Source organism: Montipora capricornis, chromosome 3 (genome assembly GCF_036669925.1).
Source record: "Montipora capricornis isolate CH-2021 chromosome 3, ASM3666992v2, whole genome shotgun sequence".
NCBI lineage: Eukaryota > Metazoa > Cnidaria > Anthozoa > Scleractinia > Acroporidae > Montipora > Montipora capricornis.
Window position 1 is genome coordinate 24,391,482 of NC_090885.1, and position 9,530 is coordinate 24,401,011.

The window sequence follows — 9,530 nt, forward strand, 5'->3', positions numbered from 1 at the left end:
CCCTTAACTTGCTACTGTGAGTTTTGTCGTTTGTGATCAGTTGTTCGTCATCTAGTACTGCTCTGTTTATTCCCCTGAAAATTTCATTTCGGTTTTAAAACGGCCAGCACTTGAACACCGATACTAAAATAGTAAAAAATAATGTCATCTTTATCATAAAAAGTGAAAGGTGAATCTTCATTTTCAACCAAGTTACAGTTATATCAAGTGGATCTAATAAGCGCATCGAATTCGAGGCATTGGGTGGCTGTCTTGTTGGCAGAGAATCCCGCTAAACTATACACATATGGTAATAAAGTATATTTGTATGCTACAACGGATTAAAAGTCGGACCGCCTCTTGGGCTACCTCCAAATCCAGCAAGAAGTTGGTAAAGTTCACTGCACTGGTCATCTTGTCATAAGCAGTATCGTTCAGTTTGTGCGAAAGAAAGTGTCTCAAGTTTTGATCCGCATTTATTTCACGCGGGAACAAGGACGAAAGCGTTTAGGCCGACAGAATGTACAGCTTAGGAAGGGAAGAGGTAGGACTGGTAAAAAGTGAGCTATTCACGGTACCGCGCGGTTTGTACAATTCCTCGTGCAAACGACTGCGGTAAAAAGATTTCCATATTTGTAGCCTGCGACGCGTACAAATCCATGTTCGTAGCCGGCTACGTGTACTTCACAAGCTTTTCCCCTTAGTGGTGCACTCGGTTTGTTAATGACTCGTTTCGATTCATTGGAACGATTGTTGTATTAAAGGGTTCACCGTTTCTCTCGTCTCTTTATGCAAATTCATCAAATAGCAGGTGTCCGAGTGAAAATCTTCAAAACATCCACTGTCCGGCTCTTGTAAACCGCAACATATCTGTGCGGAAATAATTATTAACCGGCAAAATCAAGAAGAGAAACGGTCTTTCTTTTCTCTTCCATTGGAGGCTATTGAAGGACTGTGACACGACATACTTGACCTGGACACATTCTGTTTGTCTTCGTGTGAAATGAACACTACAGTGGCCGTTCTCGTGCTTATCCTCTACTTGTATCTGTTCCTGGATATTTACTCGATATTAGCGAATTTTTTAGCGGAAATGGAGGCGATAAAAAGGGAAAAAAAGTCTGCCGGTCCAGTAAAGACTACCAGGAAGAAGAGGTGATTGTGCATAAATCACGGGAGGATGCGAAGTTGATAGAGCAACACACATACCCTGTAAATCAGCGTCGCCTTGTTCCTTTACAGTACTTTTACAGAGATTATGAACAGCCGACCACTGCCCTAAAGGTTCGGCAGTGGGGCAGAAGTTGAAAATCAAAAGCGTGAAAAAAAAAAATGGACAAGTCATGGAGTAAGGAAGAAAAGCAGTACAGTAGACAAATTTCTTTCAACTTTGAATCTTTTTCAGTTGCGAACAGGTTTCAGAAAAAAGCTAACGTTCTGTCAACCATGTTATCTGTTCGCTTTGATGTTATTGTTTTTTTGGCTAACTGCTTGGCTACGGGCGAAAAAAAGACAACTGGAAATTCAGAGTCCCAGGCGGGAATCGAACGAACAGATGCTCATAGAGAGGCGAGGTTACTAAGTGGTTTTGGCGTTTGATTTGTACCACGCTCGACAGATCGCGTATCTCAGTGTCAAAAGAAATTTTACCACAATTGCTTGTAATCTCGCAATCTGATTAGCTAATGTGCCGTTGGCGGTAAGAATAGAATATAAAAAAATTCCATAAATTTGAACTGTGGAATGGACATGAAATGAGAGTTAAGAGGATCACTGCAGTTAGAGAAGGAGAATAAATGTAATTCCGAGTAAATGCATTGTGTGTCTGTAATACAGGCAACAAATGCAGAGAAACGTTTACTTATAATATTTCGATATAAATCTATATCATCTTCAGACTGAGGTGACCAACAAGTATCAGAAATTAAAATACTATAGATGGTACATAAGCAGTATCAAGCACGTGAAAATGCAAAACAAAGACGATGCTATCAAGAGAATAGGCAAAGTTCTCTACTGGCTTTTAAACCACTGTTAAAAGAAAGTACTGAACGCTTGATGTGGTAAGCTTCTTTATATAGTAATAGATTCCAGTTATCATCGCAGTCTATTATATTTTGTGTTACCACGCATGGTTTTTTCACCCAAACTTAAGACACTTCAAGTAAGTTGTTTTCAATTCAGAAAGTTTTTTTTTTTTTCCAAATTATTTTGTAACTAACGCAGAGACCTCTGTATCGGAACATGTATTACAAACTAAGAGGTTTCGTGATCTTTAGAAAAGTCACGGTTTATTCACTGCTTTCTCTACAATTTGAGTAGAATCTTCTGATTCGAACCTAATTTGCCGGCGCGCTACCTTTCACCACGCTCCTTACACACAATCTTTATCATGAAAAATAGGAACTAGAGGTTGACCTTATATGGGAGCTTTTTCTAAGAAGCAAATCAACTACTTGCTGGTTTTGCTGAGGGATCATCTTCTTTATCGATGATAATGCTTGTATGCTTGTGATATTTCTTAAAGGATCGACTTTGCAAATCCGAAATTGAAAAAACACTGAATTGGAAATTCAACGAACAAGATTGTCTTTTCAAGAGGCGGTATTTCCTTCATCAATTTCATTCGTTGGTCGCCTCCGAATTGTCAACAAAAAACACACTTTCCTCTATATTGAAAGCTTGAAATTCTCAATTAGAAGAAAAGAACACTTGAAGATTTGTTTTGAGTACGCCTCTCGACGAAGAGCAAATGAGGATTAGCGCATAGCCTGCACTTTTTGGCAAAATCAAGATCGATTTCCGCAAGTGACAAGAAAATCTTCTTTTGAGTTGAAAACCACAAAACTTATTCGTAAAAGCAAATGAAAAATTGGTTACGGTTAATTAGTCACACGAATCCAGGTTGTTCCATTTTCCAATTTATAATTGGCAAAATTTTCGGACGCCTTCTCGCTTCCGAGCGCACAGAAAAACATTTCATTTAGTCAGGAAAATAAACATTCTTTCGACAGTTTTGTTTCCACTGGAAAAAAAGACGTGGGACTTTAAAAAGATAAAAGCAAGGATCAGTGAAATTGATACAAGATGTTAAAATCTATGGCTACCGGAATGATTTTTTGCTTGCACAAGGAGATGATATTTTTTTCATTTTAATTGAGCCGTCTGCCAAACGGATGCGATTTCAAAGACTTCGCGCGGAAATGCGGAGAGTGGTTGTCATGTTGGTTTTGTGGGAACAAATTCAATCTTTTTAGGAAAGAAAGTCTGTTGTGATCAGCTAAATGCGTTAATGTAACGGTGGTCTAATTAGATGTGTTATATGAATGTTAGTTCTCTACGCAGCTGCTTCAAATTAGGAGCTGGCTGGGTATAAAATTAAGCTTAATTTAGGAAATGAACCAAAATAGAGCTTTTAAGGTGAGGAAAAATTGACCGATCGATAAAGAAAGCAACAACACCCACAGTTGTCGGCAGAATTTGAGGAGCAATAATGGTTTACAAAGAAATCGCGATACTGCTTGTTCTTACGTCAATATGTTGTGAGTATTTCAACTAGTGATATTTTTTTTTCTCCTTGTCTAATTCGATTCTCTTACATTCCTGAAAAATTCAATACAACTTACGTGAATTTTTTAAAACAACACAATGGGACAAAAGAAAACCAAGCTAGGATTAGGTACTACTGAACAAACACGAAGAATCTCATTTATCCAGCAAGCACAGAGAACGACGATGAAGAAAGAATTGTCGAATTCCGGGAACTCTTGAATTTCGAAGGAGTGCGGAAGACGCAAAACAATATATAACAAGAACTCTTTGCGGTTATCCCCTTTGTTTGATTCTGGATTCATTCGTTGTTTTCTAAACAAGTGTTGATTTTGCTTTACCTTTCCTTTCATTGCGTCAACTGAAAAAGATCTTTTAAAGTCAGGTTAAGGATTACGTTTTCTTCTCCACGTCTTGATATTGTATTCTCGTTTAATTTTATGAAGTATTTCATTTTGTATCGCTTTCCATTGCACGCAATCTAGATTTGTAAATTAGGAAGTAATTTCTAAACGAATTCCTCTTTGCAAAATTTATGGTTTTACAAATTTAAGGTCTACCATCCTTAGCTTTGGGCGCCAAAACGGAGACACATCGAACGCCGTCAAATCTACATAAAGAGCTTTTTGTTTAATGACTGTAAGAAATGTTGGACGTGGACTTATTTGAACGTAAAACGACGTTCTCAAAAAACTTGGTAAAGACGTTTCGACCGAAAACCTTCGGTCATTTTCGGTCGAAACGTCTTTACCAAGTTTTTTGAGAACGTGGTTTGACGTTCAAATAAGTCTATGGCCAACATTTCTTATAGTCATTATGCAAATTCCTGACTGCAATTTCAGCACATTTAGTTTTTTGTTTGATCGGACGAAGAAGCAAACGGGGTCAAATATGACCTCTAACATGAACCCATGACATGTGTTCCTGCATTAGCTTGCAATCCTCAAAAACATTTCTTTAATTTTCCGTCGTTCCTTTGTTTTTTAAGAAAATTGAATTTAGACGTATCAGAGAACGCTTATGCGTGGTTTAACTTCTCGAAAATCAACAATTCATTGAAGCAATCTAAAAGTCGCGTTTCCAAGTCACCACAAAAATGATTTAAATCGCCCTTAAATAAAAAAAGCATACCTGTCTAGTTCAATTTGTAGAGTAATTTGCCGAATGTATTATTGTCCACACTTTAAGTAAAATATTCAGTTGCTGATCTCATTTAAGATATAACACACTTTTTGAAAAAAAGCCGTTTTTGAAAAAAAGCCGTTAAAACGAAAACGTTAATAAAATGCTGACGAAAATGTGAGGTAAGGTACAACAATGCCGAAAACTGTAAATTACTGAAACAACTTTTGAAGTAGCTAAGGAAATCAAGCGACAAAATAGTCAAATAGCTCGACTGCAGTAATAACTGAATAGCAAATTATTAAAAAAGGAAATGGAGGCGAAAAGCAAAACAAGAATATCGACAGAAAACAACTAAACTATTAGCACCTTGCACGATTTTTCGTACATTCTAATAGTTTCAAATCAATTTTTTTCAAGAAATGAACCCTAGAATCTAAAATAGCCAAAGAATACAACGCATTATTTAATAGAGGAGCAGGTAAATTCTATGGAACCTTGATAAAACGAGATTTATAAGTTTTTGGTACTACGGTTTCATATAAGACTTTTTCTTGCAACGTCTTTTCTTATTGCGATATGATTTATTGCGCGCAATTAGCCCAAAGGACGTCTAGATAGTGGCCAGCGGAATGCAAGTTAAAGCTTTAGAATCCAATTAAAGCCAATAAAACATTGATACAAAACTACGAGGTAAAGTTTGTCTACTTTCAGCAGCTACATGCAATGTTGCATGTCCACCGGAAAGCAAACTGTCTGTTCGGTTTGCCACGAGTTTCTAACTTATTACTTGACTCATTTCTAGTCTCTCTTCCGATGTGGAAGGAAGACAAAATCGGAAAAAGAAACGGTAAGTTAGTTTCCTTGTTCCTCGTTGTTAACTTAGAGAGTGCCGACATCCCATATTTTCATTTTCTTATTTTTCAGTTCGATTAAATATATTGATATTTACTGCGTTAGTATACTGTGTTGGTTGTGTCGAACGATTAATGTGTGTAAGTCTTGCAATTGTCTTGTTGTTCAACAGGCTGTTTTACTTAATTTGACGACCGACCTTGGACACTTATTAACTCTAACTCTACGAAATAACTCAAGGAAACAACTCTAAGAATAGCTATCCCCGATCTTTTATGTAATCTATTTCCGTTCAGTATACTATTCCAATAGCCGCCTGGCTCCTCTAGACCCTGTGGTTATTTCTGACGGAGCCAGTACGTTGTATAATTAATCAATTTCAGTCAAAGTAATGGTTGTTTTAGTGCGAGTAAAAATAATGGTTGTGGTTGATTGCAACGAGTCCATACTGCTTTTCACAGAACGAAAGGGCGAAGCCTTGAAAACGAATGTGAAGAGTGCGTTCATATCGAACAAACGCACTTTCCACAATGGGATTCGTTTACGTTTTAGTTCATTTTTCGGCAAGCAAGGTGACAGGCCAACACCAACCCGGTGTGGCAAACAGAACAGTTTTGCTGTTCCCAACCCAGCTTACCACATGTATGGCATGTGAAGCTGCCAATTAAGCGGGTGCTAAAACCACCCGCTTGGTTTTTTGGCTACGCCATGCTAATGAGGCCCAAAAGGCCGAAACAGCTGTTCATGGCTGCTAATTGACCGGGTGAAATGGTTGTGCGTATGCGTAAAGCGTTGGCCACACCGGGTTGGTGTTAGCGTGTGTCACCTTGCTATTATTATTCAAGTTTAGAACTCATCGAAAGAAAAATAATTCTAAATTGCCTTTAGGTTTGGCTAAATCTTTATATTAAGGTGAACCTTAGGTTGATTGAATAAACAAAATGAGTGACAATCGATGACAAGCTAAATTCTTGTGCCGTGCATCGTACATTCTCGTCACCAGAGCCTCGGATCATGGCCCCAGGCTTTAGGAAACTCCATGCATGTAGGAGAACATGTGCCGTGCTCACTCCTCGGTCTAACACCAATCAGAGACGCTTTTCATTGTTCTTCATGAAAACCAATGAGTAAATATTTTGTTTCAGGGTTCCCCAGAGCTCTTCTTTCCCTCAGTCATGCTCAAAAGAGAAGAGCTCTGGCCTCGAAAGTGCATCGTGCTAAAAAGAATCTTTTATTGAAAAATGCGATCACGAAAAAACGCCCAACTTTTCTCGTTCCTTCCGTATTTGCTCTATTTTAAACCGGTCAAACCAGGACACTACAATTACCGTCTCATATTTTGCGCGTTCTCTTGACGAAATGGCGAAGTGGAGGAACAGTAATGTAAATTAATTTCAGTAATATTAGGGACTTTAAGATCTACTACAGCGACGACGACAAGACTTCACTTCAAAATGTAACTTTGCACAATCCTAAGCCTTTCGCGATTATTTCGTCTCGTTCACTTCGTACAATGTGGGCGAATTATCCTAAAATTGAACTAATACGAGCGGTTTCAGAGTAAAAATATTTGTACGCTCGCGTTGTCGTTAAAACCTCAAATTCGATGATTTCACGTTGTTGTTACGCAGAGTACCCCAATAAAATGCGTGTCGCACGTGCAGTACAATTTTTTTTTTTTTGCCTCTTCTAACCAATCATATTCTTGTTTTGTAGCGTTGTCGTTCCCGTAGCCGTAGTTATTTCCCTTATTACAACCTTTGCTCAGCGCTTGTTCGTGTCCCTAAAAGGCAAACCTTTTTTAGGTCAGCGCTGAAGCCCGCGAACAGACTTTCGATCAAGATTGGAGCGCACCTTACCCTGTTTAGGATTGACCGCGCCCCAGTCGAGAGCAAATTAAAATCATCTTTATCCTTTTTACATTTAACTTAATTGTTATTCTGAGCATAATAAAGAGTTGCTGTTGTTGAAGAGTAAATTGACGATGCCATAATCATATCTCGGCAGTTCCACATGTAATTCGATTGGGTTGTAAAATAGGCAAATTTCACGAGAGCGTCATTTGACAACAAATTGTCTTCCCAATGAGGTACAAATAACAACAGCTCTCATTAGCATAAGAGAAGCAAAACCTGTAGGTACTCTGGTACTTGTAGTCAAATGGCGTTGTCATGCAAATGTCTACTGAGGAGTTAAATAGAGGATATTCCATGGCCGCGCGGGGATACGAATTTTATATCTTCGAGTGCTGCAAGTATCTCTCATGATCACGAATTAGCGAAGCGGACGAGTGAGAGATACTTTCAGCACGAGAAGATAAAATTCGTATCCTCAAGCGGCCATGTAATGTTCTGTTTATTATATAGATATTGATGAAATGTCTAGATTTAAAACAACTTGTTTTATTCATTTTCGAAATGATAAAAAAGTGGTCACCAACCGCTAAAACACGCATGTTGTGTAACATGAAACATGATAAGAAAGTTATGTAAAACAAGTTGTTTTAAATCTAGACATTTCATCAAAACAGAACATTACTTTGCGAACGAGTGAGAGATACTTTCAGCGCGAGAAGATAAAATTCGTATCCCCGCGTGGCCATGTAATATCCGCTATTTAACGGAATGGATGGTTATGAGGGGAACATTAATTTGTGAAACGTTCCAAAATTAAACGTTACAACGCACGTGCGGGGTGTGCAGAGGAATACAGTTTTTTCCGATTTTCTTGTCATGAAACCTAACTTTGTTGCGCTTAACCTCATCCAATTTTCGCAGTCCAAGTATTTTAAATGTAGACAGCATCAAAGTAATCACGAGGTATTTATAAAATTGCTTCACTTGTTTCGTTGCAGTTAGAGAATGCGGAGCTTTCGTGAAAAAGAAGATGGCAAAATATGGAATAGACACGTCCATTTTACAATGCTCCTTACGAACACGCGGTAAAGAAATGCCATATTTGATGCTCGGTTTTTTTCTTTCGGGAACATGTTTTATTTTACGTACTTGACAAATTAAAAAGCCACATGTTTGCTATTTTTGTTGTTTCCAGTCCGTCGCTCTTGTTGTGTTGCCGAGTGCGCCTGGATGGCAGTGGAACTTGGTGTGGAACCAGATTCCCTCGTTTGTCCCACATAAAGTCGAGGACAAATCATCAATCGCAAATGACTTGGACCTGCCTTTTGTTGTGCGCCGATAGGAAGATGTTTGTGTAACAAGTTTAACCCAATCTCAAGAGTGGAGAGAAATAATAAAGAATCTAGTTTATTTTCCATCTCAGTCTCTTGTTTCTTGTCTTGTCATTACACATTAAATTTGTAGGGAACAAATGCTCCTTAAATGCTGGAAATGCGTTTAAATTACGTATGATCTATGCATGAAATATTTACAGTTCAAAAATTTCAAGATGCTTAATTTACCTACACGATCATTAGGCTATTTCCGAGTTCATGTCTACCTCCTATTCAAAGCGAGTCTAAGTTCGAAGTTTTTCATTCATTTGTAAAATAGAACTAATTACCAACACAAAAACTTCGCGCGCAGACTCGCTTTGAAGAGGACACAGACGTTAACTCGGAAATGGCCTATTTTATTTGGGGCTGCGACTGTCATGAAGTCGGATCTACGCGAAAAAAATACGCATGAAGAAAATTCGGATGGGGCGCGGTTTTTTTGTTTGTTTTGCAGAAAACTGCGCATCCTTGAGATTGAAATCTTAATCAAATAATCCAGATAATAATAAAAAAATTGTTTATCTCCAATTTCCCACAGCGCCAAATTAATTTAAGAAACCCAAGTAGGTCTTCAAAATGCCTAAGCCAATTCGAAGTCAAGGAGTGAAGCTTCTCTTAATCCGATGGCTGGAAATACTTTGGGGACCCAGCCACTCTACTATTAATACAGTCAAAAGGAAGAGTTTCAAGTTTGCTTTCAAGTCTTAACTTTTTTTGGATGAATTTTGTAAATTGACTAAGCACGTTCAAACCAGTGAAACGCCATTAAGACAGGTGTTTTCAACGAAGTCTG

At 38.2% G+C, this 9,530-nt stretch overlaps 1 protein-coding gene across 1 annotated transcript in view; it reads right to left on the reverse strand.

The window, feature by feature from the left end:
- Positions 1-8,751: 8,751 nt before the first annotated feature.
- Positions 8,752-9,530, reverse strand: part of LOC138039976 (probable cytosolic Fe-S cluster assembly factor v1g210509) — a 36,123-nt gene continuing 35,344 nt past the window's right edge. Inside the window, exon 25 of the mRNA XM_068885791.1 lies at positions 8,752-9,530. This exon is cut by the window's right edge and continues 221 nt beyond it. The gene's annotated coding sequence lies outside the window, so the exon portion shown is untranslated.